Source organism: Trachurus japonicus, chromosome 23 (genome assembly GCF_045865225.1).
Source record: "Trachurus japonicus isolate A0001 chromosome 23, Traja_1.0".
Lineage (NCBI taxonomy): Eukaryota > Metazoa > Chordata > Actinopteri > Carangiformes > Carangidae > Trachurus > Trachurus japonicus.
Window position 1 is genome coordinate 8,808,940 of NC_140929.1, and position 18,694 is coordinate 8,827,633.

At 41.8% G+C, this 18,694-nt stretch overlaps 1 protein-coding gene across 3 annotated transcripts in view; it reads left to right on the top strand.

The window, feature by feature from the left end:
* syt1a (synaptotagmin Ia) overlaps positions 1 to 18,694 on the top strand; it is a 173,468-nt gene that overhangs the window by 28,826 nt on the left and 125,948 nt on the right. For all 3 annotated transcript variants that reach the window (XM_085768839.1, XM_085768843.1, XM_085768840.1), the window contains exon 2: positions 15,711 to 15,759. The gene's annotated coding sequence lies outside the window, so the exon portion shown is untranslated. The remainder of the gene's footprint in view (positions 1 to 15,710; positions 15,760 to 18,694) is intronic.

Below are 18,694 nucleotides of genomic sequence, written 5' to 3' on the forward strand. Positions count from 1 at the left end.
GATATGTGAGTGCGGTAAATCTTAGAAAAGCCAATTTCCCCCATTGATGTCACGTGTTAAATTTTTGGTCAACATCTCCAATGTCGTGATTGAAAAGAGTTGTTGCTTCCCCAAGATAATTTGTTTGACGGAGGATTTTATTTCCCCCTAGAGACACTTGACATGTGGATTTCCTGCCTGTCAACAACATTGGTAAAAATCTGTTTTTCCAGTGTAAATGCCACCTGATTTATGAATGTGCACGATTATCAATCCATACAATTTATGTCACACAAACTCATGTGGCAGCTATAGGAGCAGAAACTCTGTCCAGCTCGGACTAGTTCGCGTGACGCAACAAGGCCGCGTTATGTAACACACATCTCTGCTGGAACTGGAGCAGAAAAGCACAGGAGCCAATGGCAGGCCTCTCTCCACCCACTCGCCGAGAGCTCATCACCTTTTTAAAAATAAGATGCGTCTATATACATATTCAGAGGGAATAATCAGAGGGGTAATTTAACCTCCTAAACAATGACTTGTTTTGCATTTTCATTAGGGGGGAATTAGTAATCAATATATGATTTTCCCAGAGAGGGGTCTGTTAGAGAAGCAGTAATTGCTTCTTATAATGTGCTGAAATGCAAATGGAATGGGATCAGTTCTGAAGTTGTGGGCTGAGACTGAGCATGGCAACAATGGGGGCCTTTTGTTTACCAAGCATTGATAATGAATGTAGTGGCACTGGGAAATTACAGACCTCATTTTGGCATTTCCTATGGACATTAAGTTCCAATTAAAAGGGGAAATTGAGCATCCTGAAATGAAAGGACTGACTGACATTGATTATACGGACGATATAAAGCCAAAAAGCCGAACCAATACGATATTCAACTTCCAAATTGCCGTCCAAATATACGAGCCATGATGATCAGAATCAACCCGTTTTGCATGCTAATCCCCATAAGAAAGATCTGTCATTGTTTATGCATGTATGTCTGTTTATCTTGGCTAAATCCACAGCAAGCTGTTGATTTATTCCCATCACGTGCAGGCTCTTTAAACACTACATATAATTCTTATCAGGAGCAGAGTGGACCGTGTTACGATTCCCTTCTACTGTTTGGTACAGAGCCAGAACTCAGCAGGACGCCGTTCTGCTCAGAGTCAGATACTTTTCTAATGCGTTTTATTATAGAGAAGGCAAAAGGATGCCGGAGGCTCGAATTATGGAAACCCACAGAAGCTTTAAAGGGATAGTTCAACATTTTGGCAAACTGGCCCATTGCCATAATCCCTATAGTTTTAGTAGGAGTAGGTTCATTACCTTTAATTGTCAGTGCAAGCTATTTTTTTAGGATGGCGGAGCAGAGCCGCAAGCTGCTCAGAGCTACGCTACGGAGGCTCATGGGATTTCTTGGTTTCCCTCATCAAACTCATCAAATACACAATCCAACAACTGCAAACCGCTCTCGTGGACGAGTTGTGACCCGCACATTCACCATGCTATGAGATAAAAACGGGACTATAGGGATTATGGCAATGGGCCAATTTGCCAAAATGTTGAACTATCCCTTTAAGTGACACTTTGGAAGAAAAAAACCCAAATCTGAATAAAGAGATGTGGTTTGAATAATTGCTCAGGAAACGATTGGAGGAAAAGCAGACGAATAGAGTTGAGCAAAGAGAAGGTATAATTACTGAATCAGATATAATGCAAACATAAGTAACAGCAAATTATAATGTTGAAGGCATAATTGAAAATTACCAACTGCAATATTTTGTGGAAATCACTTTATTTGCTGTTTTACTATGATGCCGCCTTTCTTGCATATTGTCTGTCCCTCCTGCTGCTAAAAATAACCCTGGAGGGCTATTGATGTGGGGCTTTTCTTATTATTATGAAAGTAGCACTGGCGATCGTCAGACCATTGAGAGTTTGGTGGGGATGAGAGCGTATTGAGCAGCCGATCGACCAGTGGCACCGGGAGATGGCGACCCTCAGATAGGAGAGTATCCCTTTAAGGTGATATTTTATAATCTGCAGCTTCTCCAGAGTCTGTTTAACAAATGCACTGCACTCTGATCCCGCTCCTCTGGCACATGAAGGTCAAATTCTCATTAATGTCTAAAAACCTTTTGAGGGAACATGAAAACACATTAAGGTCCACATAAGTCACCTTTTTAAAGTGGGAAAGATTGAGCTCGGTCCTCAGGTCTGGGGAGTCTAGACAACATAGTGTAAGTGCTGCCTAACAATACTTTTCTCCATTGAATAGGCGGCAGATTAGAGTGTCGGCGGGGCTGCACTTAACTATACCGCACTCTCATTTCACCAGTTTTGCTTTAACGTCACTGCTTTATGAAGTTCTGAATCATTTGATGCTGAGATGTGGAGATGAATTCAAAGTCAGATAAGTCAAATTAACATTGAACTTTTATTTCAAAGCAAAAAAACAAACAAAAATACAAAATGAAGCAAAATGTTCTTCTAAGCTTTCTCTTATCTTATTCGAGTGAGTTCAAACGATGATGGAGGAGCTCCGCCGATGCAGCCCACACTTCTGTGCACGCTGAGCTCCTCTGCCTCATCTGGAGCCCTCTGCTCTGTTAATTATGGATAATGGACATGAGCCGGGGAGGTAGAGTCCCTTCTGCCAGAACAACAACTGATTAGGCAGAGCAGGCTGCGTCACAAAGAGACGAGGGACGGTTTGGTCATCAATCAGGCTGACTTCACTTTTCTTCTTGCATCATTACACCAGTGGATCAGATGTCACCTCTGAACTTCCCCTCGGAGTCTTTCCAGTCATCCCGAGCCCCCCGAACCAACCTGTGTCCATTACTGAAGGTGGTAACAACGCCTTGGCTCACAGGCTCACAGACTCAACCTTTAAACATATACGCTCCTTTTGATTGCATCCTATTAACCTATAACTGCCACTACCCACCGCCTCATTATGTCAAAGCTACTTTCTTTTCAAAGAGAAGTTTCAAAAGAAGTCGTTGTTTGACAAATCATGGTCTCAGTTGTCTGGGACCATGGCCATATTTTTGATGTCCTGGACACTGCTCTGACTTCTTAATGACACATAAAGGTCATAAAAGGTTCAAATAGCTTCACTGAATACTGAATACGCCACATGTGACGAGCCACAGCCAGATCCCGCATCCACCCCGCTGGCGTCGGTGCTATCTTACAGTGGAGGTGGAAATGGGCTTGTCACTTGAAGCCATTGAGCTGGAGTAAGAAAAAAAAATGCTGTAAAGAATTGTGAATATAATCACATCAAAGTGAATGATTGCCTTTTTCACAGTTTCAATGTCCCTGCTGTGAAAATGAGCATCTCCACACCTCTCGCATTGTGTTTATTATGGTCATCTCTCCAGCTCTGCACAAAGTCCTATCAGGACACGTTCATGTATCACTGGGCCGTGAAGTGCACATATTGTAAACAAAATGGACGTGTACGGTGTAAAATATCAGCTTTATAACTATGTATTACTTATTTTTATTCACCTAGACAGGCTCTGGTGCATAATCAAAAGGTCAGTTACGTTTTTCCTGTTTTTTTCTTTACTTTTCTATTGTTATGGACGATATTTCAGAGCTGTGCCCGTCCCAGGAGAGGCTCTCTCATTACTAACTTACTTACTTCCTGGCTCTTGCTCATGCAGAAAACACATTATTAGCTTGTGTGGGGATCATGAATTTAAGCAACCAATCTTTTGCTTTTAAGGAATCTGTGTATTTTTTTGGTAAAAACAAACATTATTAGCTTTTTGTTTTTCAATATGCGACTCATGATGTTCACTTTAATCCTAATTTGCAGTTGGTTATGGCCCTTATAGCTCTACTTGTCCCGACTCGACTTGGTTTAGGTCCTCTTCCATTACAGCTGAGTACTTCATAGTTCCTCCTCAGCGTGGGCGAGGTCGTCATGGCTGCTAGAGTCGCTCCGTCTTACTCTCTTTTTCCGATCATCCTGTCAGCTCCATCAGGTCCGTCGATCTGCACCTCGTCGACGGACCACGGTGTGGCTTTGCACACAGCAGCCATTTAGGAATAACAACAGTGGCAGTACAGATCAGTGGTCGCTGTTGCTGGTATGCTTTTTAAAAAAAATGGCAGGTTTGATTCTTGTGTCGGACGTCCCGCTCATGACTCTTTCAGTGACGACACTGACCAATCAGTGTCACATTTTAGTGTCAGCTCGCTCGGAACATCGCCTGATGCGTTTCCAAAAAAAAAAAGAAAAGGTACCAGATACCAGGTACTATCCCTAGTGGAAAAGTAAAAGGAACGACTCAAGTCGAGCCAAGTAGCACTATAGTGGAAAGAGGCCAATAGTTTCTTCTTAATATTATGGAAAATAGTCAGTGGTCACTGTCAGGAAAAAAAATCCCCACAGAGGTTTACTGTATTGTGTACAGCAGGGGGGGGGGGGGACTAATTCAATTCTTCTGTCCTTTGCTGCCAGCAGCACGTCTCAGTCAAACCATGCTCTCATCAAACAAACTTGATTAAAACAGTCTAATCTATGCGGCTGCTAGATGATGCAGTTTGTGTGTGTGTGTGTGTGTGTGTGTGTGTGTGTGTGTGTGTGTGTTTGTTTGTGTGTGTGTTGTGTCCTGATGTCCTGACGTACAAGAGGAGACCTTTGTTCATCTGTTTTAAATTGTGACAGCGGGCCGAAAATAAGCATGTAGGGCACACAGGGCCTGGGACAGCTGCCTCCATGACAATACACATGTAGTTAGTGACTTGTAAAAAATGTTTATTTTCAGTATGAAAAGCAAAAAAAAAAAGTCTGCTGCATCATACAGTACCTTACCCTCTGAAATAGATTCCTGGGATGACCAATAGTGATCAGAACCGTCTTTTGATCATACAATATGACATAAAACAAGTTTTTCATTTTAATGTAAAAGTCTTTTTATATTCTTTATTTAAAAAAAAAGACTAAATCATCAGACAATGATCTTTTGAACCTGTCTGTGGAGCCGATGCCTCTGCACAGGATGACATGTTCCTTCAGCCACAGACAGAGTGGGCGGTGCAAATATACTGAGTGATGGACATTTGGTTTTGATTTAATAACAAAAGCAAAATCATGAAATATCACCAGTTTGATCCTTTTGAATCACCAGGAGGAGGATTCCTGTGCTTACTCCGTCTTGTTTTATAGACTCTGTGGTCTAATTTCATGCTTGTTTTCCCTACTACTACGATTAGATGTTTCTAGGCAACAGTAAATGTTGCATGTCATATGAATTCCCCCCTCAAGAGTATCTGACTTCAAAAGATGTGTTTCTGAACCGTCCCTCTTGTTTGCTTTGATTTCCCTCATGTACTCGTCCACATTGGCCACGAGTCGATATGACACTATGTCACCGTCGGATACCTGCGTCAGAGTCATCCACACAGTCCGTCCGTTCAAAGGTCTGGGCTGCATCTGTTGTCTTAGCAACAAACTTCTTGTTGCGTGCGTCTCTGTCATATCTGGAGCCTGGTGTTCGTTTTGGCTGAACTTCAGAGAGAGCGTTGGAGCGCCATCTTTTACAGCGTAATTGGGCGGGAGACGTTCACATCAGTGTGCAGGGGAGGAATAAGTGAATGTGTTTAAATGGACTTGAAACTGTCCTTTAATCTTGTGTATGACTGACCTTCAGAGTGGATTGTACTTAGGTTTTAATAAATGGTCTCAGCTTAAAGACCATTCTCCTCATCTGAATAGTGCTCAAATCAATTGGCTTTTGGGTAATGATAGAAAACTTCCACTTGGCAGCTTCCTCAAGTTCAGATTGCTCCATTGCACCCAGTGTATGTGTGTGTGTGTGTGTGTGTGTGTGTTAAGCATGTGCATGCGCTGACGGTGGTGGAGGGGGAGGAATAAATGTTGGCCCCGGACACAATGAGGTATATTGTCTGGTGTGGAAACCAAATTTCATGGGAGCTCATTAGACGGGCCACCTCAAACACTCCTAAAGAAAGAATTGGCGAGTAGGATGAGCGCAAAATTGGATTTTCTCTACTCTCTTAACTGCAAAATGCCCAGCACTCACTCAGAAACTAATGGAGCGGATCTGGATATGATCTATGAGCCTGAGATCAAATATACATGCCCACGGTAACAAGGGCAAACATACCCTTTAAAGATCATCGGCTACTTTCTCCCCCGCCGGTCTCCAAATGAAAAGAATAACTAAGCACCATTGTAAGGGAATATATTCAAATAAGGTGCTGTGTTGAGTGTGTGTGTGCATGTATTTCATGGCTGGTGGGTGATTTGTGCTTATCATAATGTCACAGTTGCCCATTTCTAACATAAAAAAAAACTATGGATTTTATCCAATAATCCCTCAGTAGTCAGTTTTTCTTTTTTTCACATCTAAAAGGTAACAAAACAGCAAATTAGCATTTCTGTCATTAATGCCATGGAGTAAAACACTCAGGGCTCAAGTGTATGGTCTGAAATATGAAACATGTGACACAAGTATGTTTAGTGCATGTATCCAAGTCAGAAAACACACTTCCTGCAACAGGCGTGTGGCTCCGAAGGGTCGTACTCCCCCCTGAAATCATCATTTTCTTTTTCTTTTTTTGGGCTTTTCATGCCTTTATTTGATAGTACAGTTGAGAGAGACAGGAAATGGGGAGGCAGAGAGAGGGGGAATGACATGCAGGAAAGGGCCGCACGATGCGGGATTTGAACAGGGGTTGCCTGCAGCGAGGACTTTAGCCTCAACACATGGGGCACCTAACTTAAGAGTTCACAATCCAAGATGGCTGCTCCACCCATCAACAATGAATAAAAAACTGTACATCACACTGTTTATTTATTTATTTTTGGGTTAGCAATAGCAGTCAGCTAATTACATGCAACACTTACTATTGCCTCAGTTTATTATACTTGTGATGAATAGGAAACACTTCTCTGCTGAGCCTCGTTCAAGAGAAGTCTGCGATGCATGGAAACGTTGTGCAACACACACACACATACACACACAGCTACAGTATAATGGAGTTTGATCGCATAAATTTTACAGCGTTCTGAAACTCTCTCTTTTTGCTGTCAAGTAATTAAAGGCTGCTTTTGACCTTGGGATTTCCTTTGATGTTTAGCAGCATGATGATAAAAAAAATAAAATAATCAAAAGCACAGACAGACCAAACTAAGAATAGACCTGAATGCAGCTGGAGAAATGTAAGTGAGAGGCACGGCCTTTGCTTTTTCTCAACGGTTGGAAACTTTAACTTGAACTTAAACTTTCTTTGTTAGCTACAGTACATTAGATAAATTCAAACATGATCTCAGTGAAAATCACCACAGAGGTGAAGAAATCCTTAAATTAAGTCAAGAAAAGCAAGTTAGAGAAAAGTGAAAACATAAAAAATGAATAATATAAAGTTAAATTTTAATCAACAATGTCACATGACTTCAACTAAACTCATTCAATACCATTTTTTGTAAGTTCGTATACAGAGATCGTCCTATTGTCACTGTCACCATTTGAAATTGTCCACAACTGACATGATCAACAGACACCAAAGACATACAGTAGCCTAATGTATGCTGATTTCTTACTAAAAAGGTATTTTAATGATTTAAACGACTGCCTGTTCAGGATTTGACCCCACAGTTTATATGTAGGTTGACCGGAGCAGAGTGTCAGGTGTTGGCCTTCAATCCCCAACTGTCCGTACGGAGATCTAATTGCCTTTGAGCAGTCGTCTAACTTCGGGTTCATACATCCCGTCTCTCTTCGACTCCATCAGTTGAGTGGAGCTCACTAATGAGTGTCGCCTAGCAACCGTTAAAACAGGGCTGATAAAGTCAGCTTTGGCAAGGAGAAGAATAAAAAAAAAAGAAGAGATCTTTCTCTTTCCGTCTCAACTTGCTTTTCATGTGCCATCTGGGTGCACCAACAATGCCCGTTTCCACATCGTAACATCAGAGAGGTTGTCCTGTTCTGCCAAGATGTAATTACGTTGCATTCTTAATTAGCCACCATCTTGAAGCCCTAATGCCATTTCTTTGATGCAGTAGCATGGATGATGGGGAGAAATGATACTGGCAGGTGATTTATAAAGACATTTCTGAATAGATAGATGGCTTGATATCTCCATATCTCCTTCTCTGGCAAAATAATATTCTGCAGATGTGGAAAATGTCCTGTATTGACATCCTACATAGCTTGAAATTAGTTTTCCCTCTGCTCTGACTGGGCATCTGCAATCACACCCGGCGATTATGGCCCTGAGGGATGGACAAGATAGCTGGATATGTGGCTGCATATTCTGTTTATAAATCAATAACATAATGCAGCGCTAGAGTCTGTCATCAAATCGCTGTCACTGAAATTATTCTAATATCCCTTGATCAAACGTTTAAATATGAAGAGATCTCTCTTATGGTGGGTTTTCACAGTGATCTTTAGAGGCGAATGAGTCAAAGACGGTTTAAATTTGCATCAACGGTGAAATGCGCTGCATTTACTTTGCACCTGTGGAAGCCAAATAATGCAATATGATTGCATGATTATCCAGCGTCGCAGGCTGTTTAGTGCTGTCATTCACTTTGATTATGTTACACAAGAGGATTGAGTCCCGATCCACCCTCAGCAGAGAGTTGCTGATCCGCTCTCCAGATCGGCTCATATTCATCCAGCTTGGTGTCTCGTGGCGTCGCAGCCTTGGTGGAGGTAGAATAGTGTATCACTTAAACAAAGACAGATTGTCTCTCAATGGAATTACGCCATAGATCCAGGTTTAATCTGAAGGGCATTGCTTTAAACAGCTTTACCCAGGCTGGACTGAGACTTAGGATGCTCTATTTCAAATTAAACAGTGTTTGATCGATGTTTTCGGCTCAAAGTGGGTCATCCTGACCAAGGAGGTGACCACTGAGCCCCGGCAGTGTGCCGCACGTGGTCATGGTTGTCTCCTCCAATAAAACATGTGAGGCTTCAAGTTATGCAAAGTCTGCTTACCTTTCAGCTCCCGCATTAGGAATGAGTTGTGTGTCTCAGGTGGTCCAGACTGACAACAGCAATGGATGCAGGAATAATGCTTTAAAAAAAGAAAAACAGCTGTGATGGAGGTTTAAGTAACTGTGTAAATGGAAAGGGTAAAGGCTTTATCATTCAAGGGCAAAGCACAGGAGAGACGGGGCTTGCCAGTGCTGTGTCATCATCACGCAGGGAGACCATCTGAATGTTATTATGCTGTCTGATTTGAGTGCCAGCTTCAAGGGCATCCTACTCTACCCCAGATGGTTATTGAAGTTCTTTGCAGCACTCAACCAGACCCAACAACATTTCATTTATACAAGAAAAAAAACAAAAAACACAACAACATTTAGCTTTATTTACTCAATCTGTAATAGATTTACTTCATTTGGTTAATGCTGAGTGCTCACATTCAGCTGACTCTCAGTAATGCTCGTGATGAGGCTGTCTGTTGCTCCAAGGTAATCAGTAATTGCTGGCTCCATCTACAGGTTAGCTTAGTGCTGCTACAGTAAGTGGGTATAGCCTCCACAAGAAAACACACACAACACATTAGAGCACACTTTCTTTCTCTCTTTCTTTTTTGTTTGAGGGTGAGATTCAGTTTGATTATGTTGCCTGCCTGCAGCTCTAGACATTTCTCCCATTTCTCATTCATAACCCTACCCTTCCTTCTTGCAACATTGTGGCAAGGGCATGGGGTAGAAATATTGCCCTACGAAATTGGCTGCCTGACTGTAACATATCATCATCTACATCATAATGCATCGATATTTTGGACACAACTAATTTTGAACATCATCTGCTGTATCAGACATGACAATATGTAGAAATGTGGGATTTTTGTACAGATTAGCGATAACAACATAAAGTGAGCCAGTGTCACAAACAGAATATTATCAATTGTAATATATGGACACAAGATTGAATGTAACATAATGGTTATTATTAGTTTAAAATCCTTATTAATTGCAAAAATACTTGAACATATACGTGTCATTGGTTACTTGTGCAGGCATTTTGCTGGTATATCTGCTGGAAAATGTATTTGGCATACCCTTTCATTTGTAGTTCAGTCCTGTAAAATCATCATCCAAAAGAGAACGTGCATACAAAAATATATGGGTAGATGTGGGATTTGGTATCAGTCTATTGGCTTTGTTCTAGCTACATTGAGAGCAGAAGGCCGGTGAAGCCTCTCGAGTGTTTTGAGTAGTAAACATATGTTTGCCAGTGAAACCTATCTCCATAATCGCAATGACAACTCTGTTTCATCATCGCGCATTGTCCTTTTTAAGCAACAATCAAATCAAAGGATGCGCCACACTGGATACGCCTGTTTCGTATATTCCTGTCACATATTCATTTTTCATTTGCGTGCATTCAGTTTTTCGATTGTTGCTCTTGCACACTCAGCTAAGTAAATGGGCAAAAATGCAATTTATTGTTAAATGTCATGCAATTTAGTCTGATGACAAAGAGACATCTCAGGCAGCACAATTAGTAGGCACAGCATACCACGCTTTTTTTCTTCTCCTTCTTCTTCTTCTCCTTCTCCCCCCTCTCCCTCTCTTTTCAGCGTCTGTAGCAGAGTGATTATCAAATGTTTTGATGTCAAGAGAGAGAAATGTTGAGTGACAGGCCCGGCCAGACCGGAGCACCGGATCATACAGTAACTGACAGCAGAGACCCATCTTTTCTCCGTTGCACAAGAGGGAAAGGAAGGAAAAAAACGCAGCAAACAAAACATTGAATTATTCTTGCAGCCTCAACAGACAGAGAATTGATCTACAGAAATGAGACAGGCTGGGCTGTTCTCATACGGCCTCACTGTTGATGCTCGAAAGAGATGGAGCTCAAACATCTCAGGTAGATTAAGTGCGGATTTTGTAATTATCATCAGTAGAGCAGAAGTGCAATGACCTTTCTTACCATCTGTCTATTTTGAAGAGTTTCTTTCTTAGAGACTCACTTTTTCAATATAAGTGAGAGTTTGTCTTATTCATTATCAGGAAACATCCTGGGTCTGCTGGTTGTTGTCTGCGAAGGACTTAAACGTCTCATCCCTCAGGGCCGAACAGGTCTTTTCTTAGCTGAAGTTCAGTTAGTTAAATGCCACTTCTGAGGCTTTGGCCCGGACGTGAGTGTACAAGCATCAAAGCCATACCTGCCTGCTTTGGCCAGATGGTGGATTGAATATAAAAAAAAAGAAGAAGGGAAAAAAAATAAAACATACCTGACCTTCACTGTGCCTAGCTTATTTATCATCGTAAAGTTTTAGGTTGGCCGTCTGTTGTTTTTCAAGGCAGGTGCTGCGTTTAGTTTGGACATCGTCTTTATTAAATTCAGTAAGAGGTTTTCACATCCAAGGGTGAACTGTAGAGAAACATGAATCAGCTATGCATGAAAGTACAAAAGGAAAATGACTCACCACTATGAGAAAAAGCAAATAGCACTTTTTCTTTATTTGATGTACATAAGATTGTGCACTTACTTTCTTAAAAGCTTTGGCCAAAGGCTCAGAGAAAGTAGGATTTGAGTGATTAAATCATGACTGACTTATCACACTAGCTTTGTATTGCTTTATTTAAAATGAAAGAGAAAAGGAAATGTGCTACACAGTCTTACACTGTGTATATCTTTCAGAACTGACGGTGCTTAAAGGAGAAAAGTATAAGTTCTTGCTAATGCTACATATCTTACATTAGCATTAACAGCTGTTTACTTACTAAAACAGAGCTTAGCATAGCAGAGCATCATCCCTTTTATTACAAATGGAACACATCGGTAATGTTAAATCTTATTTTTATCATGTGTTTTCCTCTACTGAAGTTAGCATGCTAGCCCTAGCACTCCACACTTTCCGATACCGAGTCACTGTAGCCTCCAATTAGCCCTAAAGACGTAGAGAGTGTAATACATCCTCTTTTTTAGAAGCCTAAACGCAACAGTGACCAAAGGTCTTCTTAACCTCCACCTCTTCGAGCAGGAAATTACATTTAGTGGCAGAGAAAACTTATAAAACTGCTCTTTAAGTGTCCAGACAGAGTCCCGTTAGTCCTCATGCTGTTGATGGAGGTTTGACCCTTGTATGACTTTCCTTCATCGTATGCAGATTGCAAGTAGGTGAAGTTGTGACTCACATGACTGAAATCCATTACTCAGATCAGTAGGAGGACCAGACATATGTGCAGCAGCGGCAAGTTTATGTCATCATTTTCTGTCCACAACAAGCTACGTCACCAGAAACAAAACACCGTGCCCTGTTTGTCATATTTACTTTTGTCAAGAGGAGAGCGAAGAGGTGTGAGCTCCAGATGTCACTCTTAATCCCACACAAGCCCCCGTCAGTCAGTATGATGTGTAAACAGCTCAAAAACAGGGGGATACCAGACAGTGTCATACTGCAGCCTCATTACATCCCACAAAAATACAAGTGCCCCTGTGCAAAGGTTTGGCAGAGGAGAGGTGTATTCATCCTTTGGCTGTTTCCTGACAGCCTGGTTGGGCGTCCTTCAGCCAAATTCTTTGAGCCAAATTCAAGTGGGCTTCAGATCTGGCTGTCGTCAAGGCTGCCTGTCTGGTGGGAAGGAAACAACCAGCTTCAGGAAAACAATGAAAGCGACTCCATCCAGCCTTCAAACTTGAAGGAGGGGATGACATGAGATTAACAGAATGATGGAGCCTCATGCTTCTCAGGGGTAATATCTCCACACCGGATATTGGCTTTGTGCCCTCGCTGCCAAACCGTGGAGCCCCCATTGTTCCTTAAACATGAGTGTCCCCTTCGCCTCTTATTAAATAGATGTTGAGATCTAAACACCAATATGAGCCCTAGCTTCATATTGCGTTTGTGTTTTCCACGAGGCGGCCCTTTCCTATTGCATACGAGTACTGCAGGGTTGTATACACAGGAGAATATTTGATGTGTTGTCTAGAGCGGTGAAATAAATGGACAAAAGGGCGGTCAGTTGTTTATCTCAATTGCAGATATTTGAATCTGAGAAGCGGTAGATATAGACATATACAGCATGTGATGTTGTTGTCAACCAGATACTGGTGTAATGGAGCCAAATGCAAAAGATAGGTTAACTATTAAGTTTATTTTCATCATTAGTTAATCTGCTTATTCAATTAGTTGACTCAGTTGTATTCAGTTTATTCTCATGTAAGGCAAAAATCCTCATCTGGGAAATCTCAGAATAGTTTTAATTTATATGTACTAGATTATTCTATCATGAAATTGGTTGCCAATAAATATTCTGTCTCAAAATCAATGAATTGACAAATCATCCCATCTCTACTCTATTTAATTCAATACAGGTTTCAGCACTGACCATAAGCCACCTGCTTCTCCTTCTGCAATGATTTAGACTGGTATTACTGATGTGCTGATTCCTAATATTCACATTATAGAGCAGTGAATTTAAATGCACATTAATTTGCATTTCATTTTTGCCAAATATCTTTTGCCAACTTTGTATTCAAACTTAATTGCAGTCCCACTCATTAATTCTTATAAACTATCACCATGTTTTAATGCACTTAACGACATTACAGCATTATGAAATAACAAAAATAAATGGAATATTATCTGCTAGCAGTTCAGCACAATGCTGCCCTGTTGGATAATCAGCAGATTGCCAGTTGTGGAAGTGTTATACAAACTTCAGTGTTGTTGACAGAAAAATAATCAAACTTTTTCCAAGTACAGGTGTTGTTGGTGCACCAGCAAAACGGCCTCAGGACACAACATGACTCCAAACAACTCGATGTGCCGCCCTAGCTTGGCCAGTGTGTTGATAAGGAGTCTGTGATGGCTTCGGTCCGCAGACAAAGCAGCGAAACATCCGCGATAATAATGAAAGCTCGACTCCAGCAGGTTCCCAGGATGAGTTTTTTTGCTGTGGATATTAGGGTGAAGGGAGGACAGCAGGAGGCGGCTCTTCTGAATACGAGTATGACTGACTCCTGAAAGTGTGACGGTGCATGAGCTGTTGAAGAAAAGAAGAGGATACTTATAATAAACCATTGAATTTTTTTTTTTTTTTTTAAACAGCTTCAACACTTGAGTTGATTTTCACCACATATTCTCTGCTGTGACCTCTTAATCTCAGGTTTTGGCTGTAGGGTCCTCAATCTTCATCACTCGGGGTAAGATAGGGTCTCCTGTTGACCCCTGCACTTTAAAAATAGACGTGTCTTGAGGCTCTCTTCACCTGGCTTATTGGGCTTCGGCGACAGCCATCGAGGCCGACCAGTATCCCCCCTGTGGCATTTGAAGTCTATTTTAGGAGCCACAATGGGCAGACGGTGAGGTGTTTGTTTTTTTCAGAGGCACACGACTGTTACACATTCATGAAACACCTTCTCGGTAAAAGCACGGAGTTGGCTCTCGAAGCCCTCCCGCTGTCTACTGGTAAATATCAGCGTCTAATTAGCGGCTGTTTATATCTTTTCATGGAATCATCTTTTTGGACGTCAGCCGGCCGGCCTGGTTCTGGTACTGATTTTCTGCCCGTATAGCAATCAATGGACAAAACTCACTTTGTCATCCATCCCTCCTCCATCTGTAGCCTACGTTTCTATCTAGAGAAGAAGTGATAAATGGGTGCTTGTTGGGAAAATGGAGCTTTTGTGCACAGCTTTTGTGTTTTATTTTGGACAGTCGACTGTTTATTTATTTATTTTTTAAAGCAGAAATTTGCTTCATCATATCATATCCCTCTGTTCTGCTTATGGCACGCTAAGTTTACACCCCCTGACATGGTGTGAGATTGGCCACCCCCATGTACGTCTAATTTAGAAGGGTAACACCTCACCTCTCTGAAGGGCTGCAGCTCCCTCACTTCCCGTCTTTTTTTTTCTCTCTTTCTTTCTTTCAGCAGCCAATTACACCATAAAGCCAGTTTTCTATACCACTTTGATCATGTTGGCCTTGTGAAGGTGTACGACTTTAATTGCAGATTAAATTCGATCACGGGATCTTCTGATTTCATATAGCTTGTTCGTCCTTTTGAACCTATTAAAGTTGCCGTGTTGTTAATGTGTTCCTGTTTCATGGTGTGCCATCTGCTTCCTGCAAATGAGACTACTGTCCTCATCAATCAGCAGTCATTGTAAAGCTTAATAACATTTTAAGAGGATAGTTCAGGTTATTTAATGTAGGAGCCCACGAACCCAACCAATATCCGCTTAAATGTACGTTTAATTTAGAAGAGCATAATTGGTCCATGTTGTTAGTATCTTTCAGATTTACATTGTGTACAACTCAGAGGTTAGGTTTTTTTCTCTTCCCATCTAAAAGGCTGGATTTGAAAGCTTATACTTTAATTAAATGGCCTATTATTGGCTACCACCACGCCTGGAGTGTCAACCCACTTTTTTCACCCTAATAGTGGACACTGGGAGATTTAACTGGTACTGAACTGTGTTAATTAATGGCTAAAACCGCTGCACTGGTTAACTATTGTGAAACTTCTGCCTTCAGGCACGAGTCGGTTTTATTTAAAACTTTAGCTAATAATGTCCGCTGGAGATCTTCGTTGGAAAACCCACAGTGGCCCACTAATTTAGTATTTTAAAGAAGCCTCATTCATTTGTCCTCATGGACTCATTTTGACATTTGTAATTACAGTGTACCAGTGTTGAATGTATGAATGTACTGTTTTAAAAGACTTTATACTATAGACCTTGACGCCATGACTTTTCTTTTTCAGTGAGCTGCCATTGGGAAAGGAGGACTGAAAGAAACACCTCTCAGATCCTGTAAGTGTTGAACTTGTTCATTGAATCCTCAGTAATGACCAGTGTACAGTACTGTATGTGATGGACAACATAATGTGGCGCCATTTACGGCAATTTACCTCCAGTTGTGTGATTTGTAAAAAAAAGAAAAACGCTGTCATTATTTACTGAACACAACATGTTATTCTCTGACACATACACACAATATCAATGAGATCAGTACAAACAGCCGGGGAGTCAGGATGCCTGATGGCCTCTGGTCTCATTTGAGATGCAGACGTTGTCCTGTTGCTTCCTTTAATGAGATCTGGAGGCGTGCAATCTAATATTCACCACTGAGGCTCCAACATGGCCCCTGAGCCTGTAACCCAGAAGGCTCTGTGCTAATTCAATGGAGGGAAGTCAGCTGTGATCAGGAGGACTGGAGTGGCCATTCAGTCAAAAAAAATAAAAAAATAGGAGGGGTGTAAGAGGGAGGAGGGCACATGTTTGGAGGCAGAGTAACATAGAGGCTGATTTTCTTAAGCATGAGACCACACTCGTGCTGTTTGTAGAAATGAGTTCACCCCAGACACAAGCTCTAACAGAAACCTGCGTGATGATATGTGACTTCAGAAGAAAAACAAATACAGAGGACGCTCGACCTTGCCAGCTGCCTGGCCGTCAGCGTCATTTGTCACGAGCCTATAGGATCAGGCCACGCCCCCATGTCCTTGGGGGTGCCGCAGAAATCCCCAAATGATACCTACACCATGTCAGGTTTGGTTAACGCAGTGGATTTTCTAGACAAAAATGAAATAGTTGTTGAGTGTGGAGAAAGAGACCCTCTTTGTGCTCTTTGTGCCACCTGTTGACATTATTACCTCACAGTCAGGCTCATTTCAGAGCTCAGTGTGAACATAGTTTTCGTTGTAGTTACTCTCTCTACTCTTTGCCGTCTTGAACTGGCCCTGAAACCAAACATTACTGTGATGGCAGGGGAAGGAGATGACATTAAAAGCTGTAGTAAGGCCAACTCTTCAATGGTATGTTTGGGAAAAGAGCAAATCGCCTTGATAATAAAGGAACAGCCTGAAATTTCTCTGAGGTAGCAGTGAATAAATCACAGATTATCTTTCTTATTCTTTCATTAGAAACACTTTTTTTTCAAGAATAGTATCCAAACTTTAATCCGTCTGCTCTCATTCGGCCTATGAGTTGAGACGTGTGTTTGCGGATTGATTTACACAACCATAGTTCGCCTCGGAGGTGGAAGCAGATGTAGTCCCTTCCAACCGGCGGGGAATAGGTTCTGTAAATGGCAAAATAACGGCCTACTGTGATAAAAATAGATGTTAACCCCAGATTAGTGCTGACTGGTGATAGTATCGATACTTTCTTATGAGTATCAATCCTAAAACGGACACATTTGGTATTGGAAGTGTCAATACTTGAGTATCAATCCACACATCACTAGTCCATTGAGGATTCATGGTCTCAGCAAGAAGTAATGTTGAGTTTCCACAGGGCGAATGAAAGGTAAAGAAGACTCTGGCTGTCTGTCTCTCTCTGAAACTCTCTGTGGGGTCCTGTGGGAGAAGAAGAGTGAGGAGTGGGAGGGTGGGGGGGTGTGGGTGGGTACTGCCTGCTAGAAGGAGACCTCTACTCTTCCAGGAGTAATGGCTGAGAGTCTGGAGGGGCAGTGATGGGGAGAGAGGGCCGTTACTCTCCCTGCTCCCAGTCCTGTCATGTCACACCTGCTGCCAGCTCAACCCCACACCTGGACAGGCCAGAGTGGAGAGTGGATGGCCAGTCAGATACATGTCAAGTTTTCTTTTTTCTTTGAAAAAAAAAGGGGGAAATAGAAGCAACTGGCTGCCCAGGAAATGTCATGTGACAATCTGCTGCAGCCATAAATCTACATTTTTGCATCCAAGCTTTTATCTAGTGGTTGGAAGAAGAAAAAAAAATCACTGGATTTGTCAGTAAGTGCTGCTCAGGAAAGTCTGAAGGGGCCAATTTGGCTGCAGTGACTTCATTTGCAAATGAGTTATGTGCTGTAAGCAAACATCCCCACAGCTTTATTGGGCAGCAGATGACGACATGTCGGACCCTGACGGACAAAACGGGAGAGAAAATGAATTGGTATTGACTGCGTTTAATTGGCTGCACCTATCACTTCAACCAATGAGATTAATCCCGCAGTCAGAGCAGCTCCACCCCCTGAGTCCAGTCTTCCTTCATCTTCCTGCCTTCACCTTTCATTTGGAATAATGATTCAGCTACAGATACGAGTGCCTCAGAGAGCAATACTTTCATAAACCGCTCAATAAACAGCTGAGTTGCAGGATCGTTTTTTTTTTTAACATGACAGTTGTCTGCGATGTTTTTTTTTTTATTGCTCAGTTTCCTGGTTTGGAGACAGATTTACAGAGATTAGTAATTAGCAGCGGTGTCTGATTTGACGTAGTGGAGCACCCACTCCTCCCATGATGATGAAGCTCCCTGTGTCTGTCCCAGCTGTCTGTCAGCGGTGATTGATGCACTGTGCACATCCCCACCTTCACTTTACGCCTCAGAGGCGACTCGGCCTCCTCCCATTAGCAGGAGTATTAATCTTCCTTTGCGCCATATGATTGGGTTAAAATCCCACTGTACCGTAGCTCCACATTTCGCCAGAGGGAACTCACTGCCTGGAGATTTTTTTTTTTTATTCCTCCCTTCATGTTCAGCCAAAGACTGATAATCCCCATAAAGACCGATTTCTTATAAGAGCGCAAATTACCTTAACTAAATTACCCATGTGATAAAAAGACAAGGCTTAAGTGCTCCCACCATCACAATTTAGTTGTTTTTCAGAGTGGATTCATTGTTCCAATCGCTTCTTTTAAGCACCATTATGAAAAATTAAAAAATATATATAAATAAATAAAAAGCTAATGTTCCATTTAGTAATTTGCCAGTGTTTTGGCAGCAG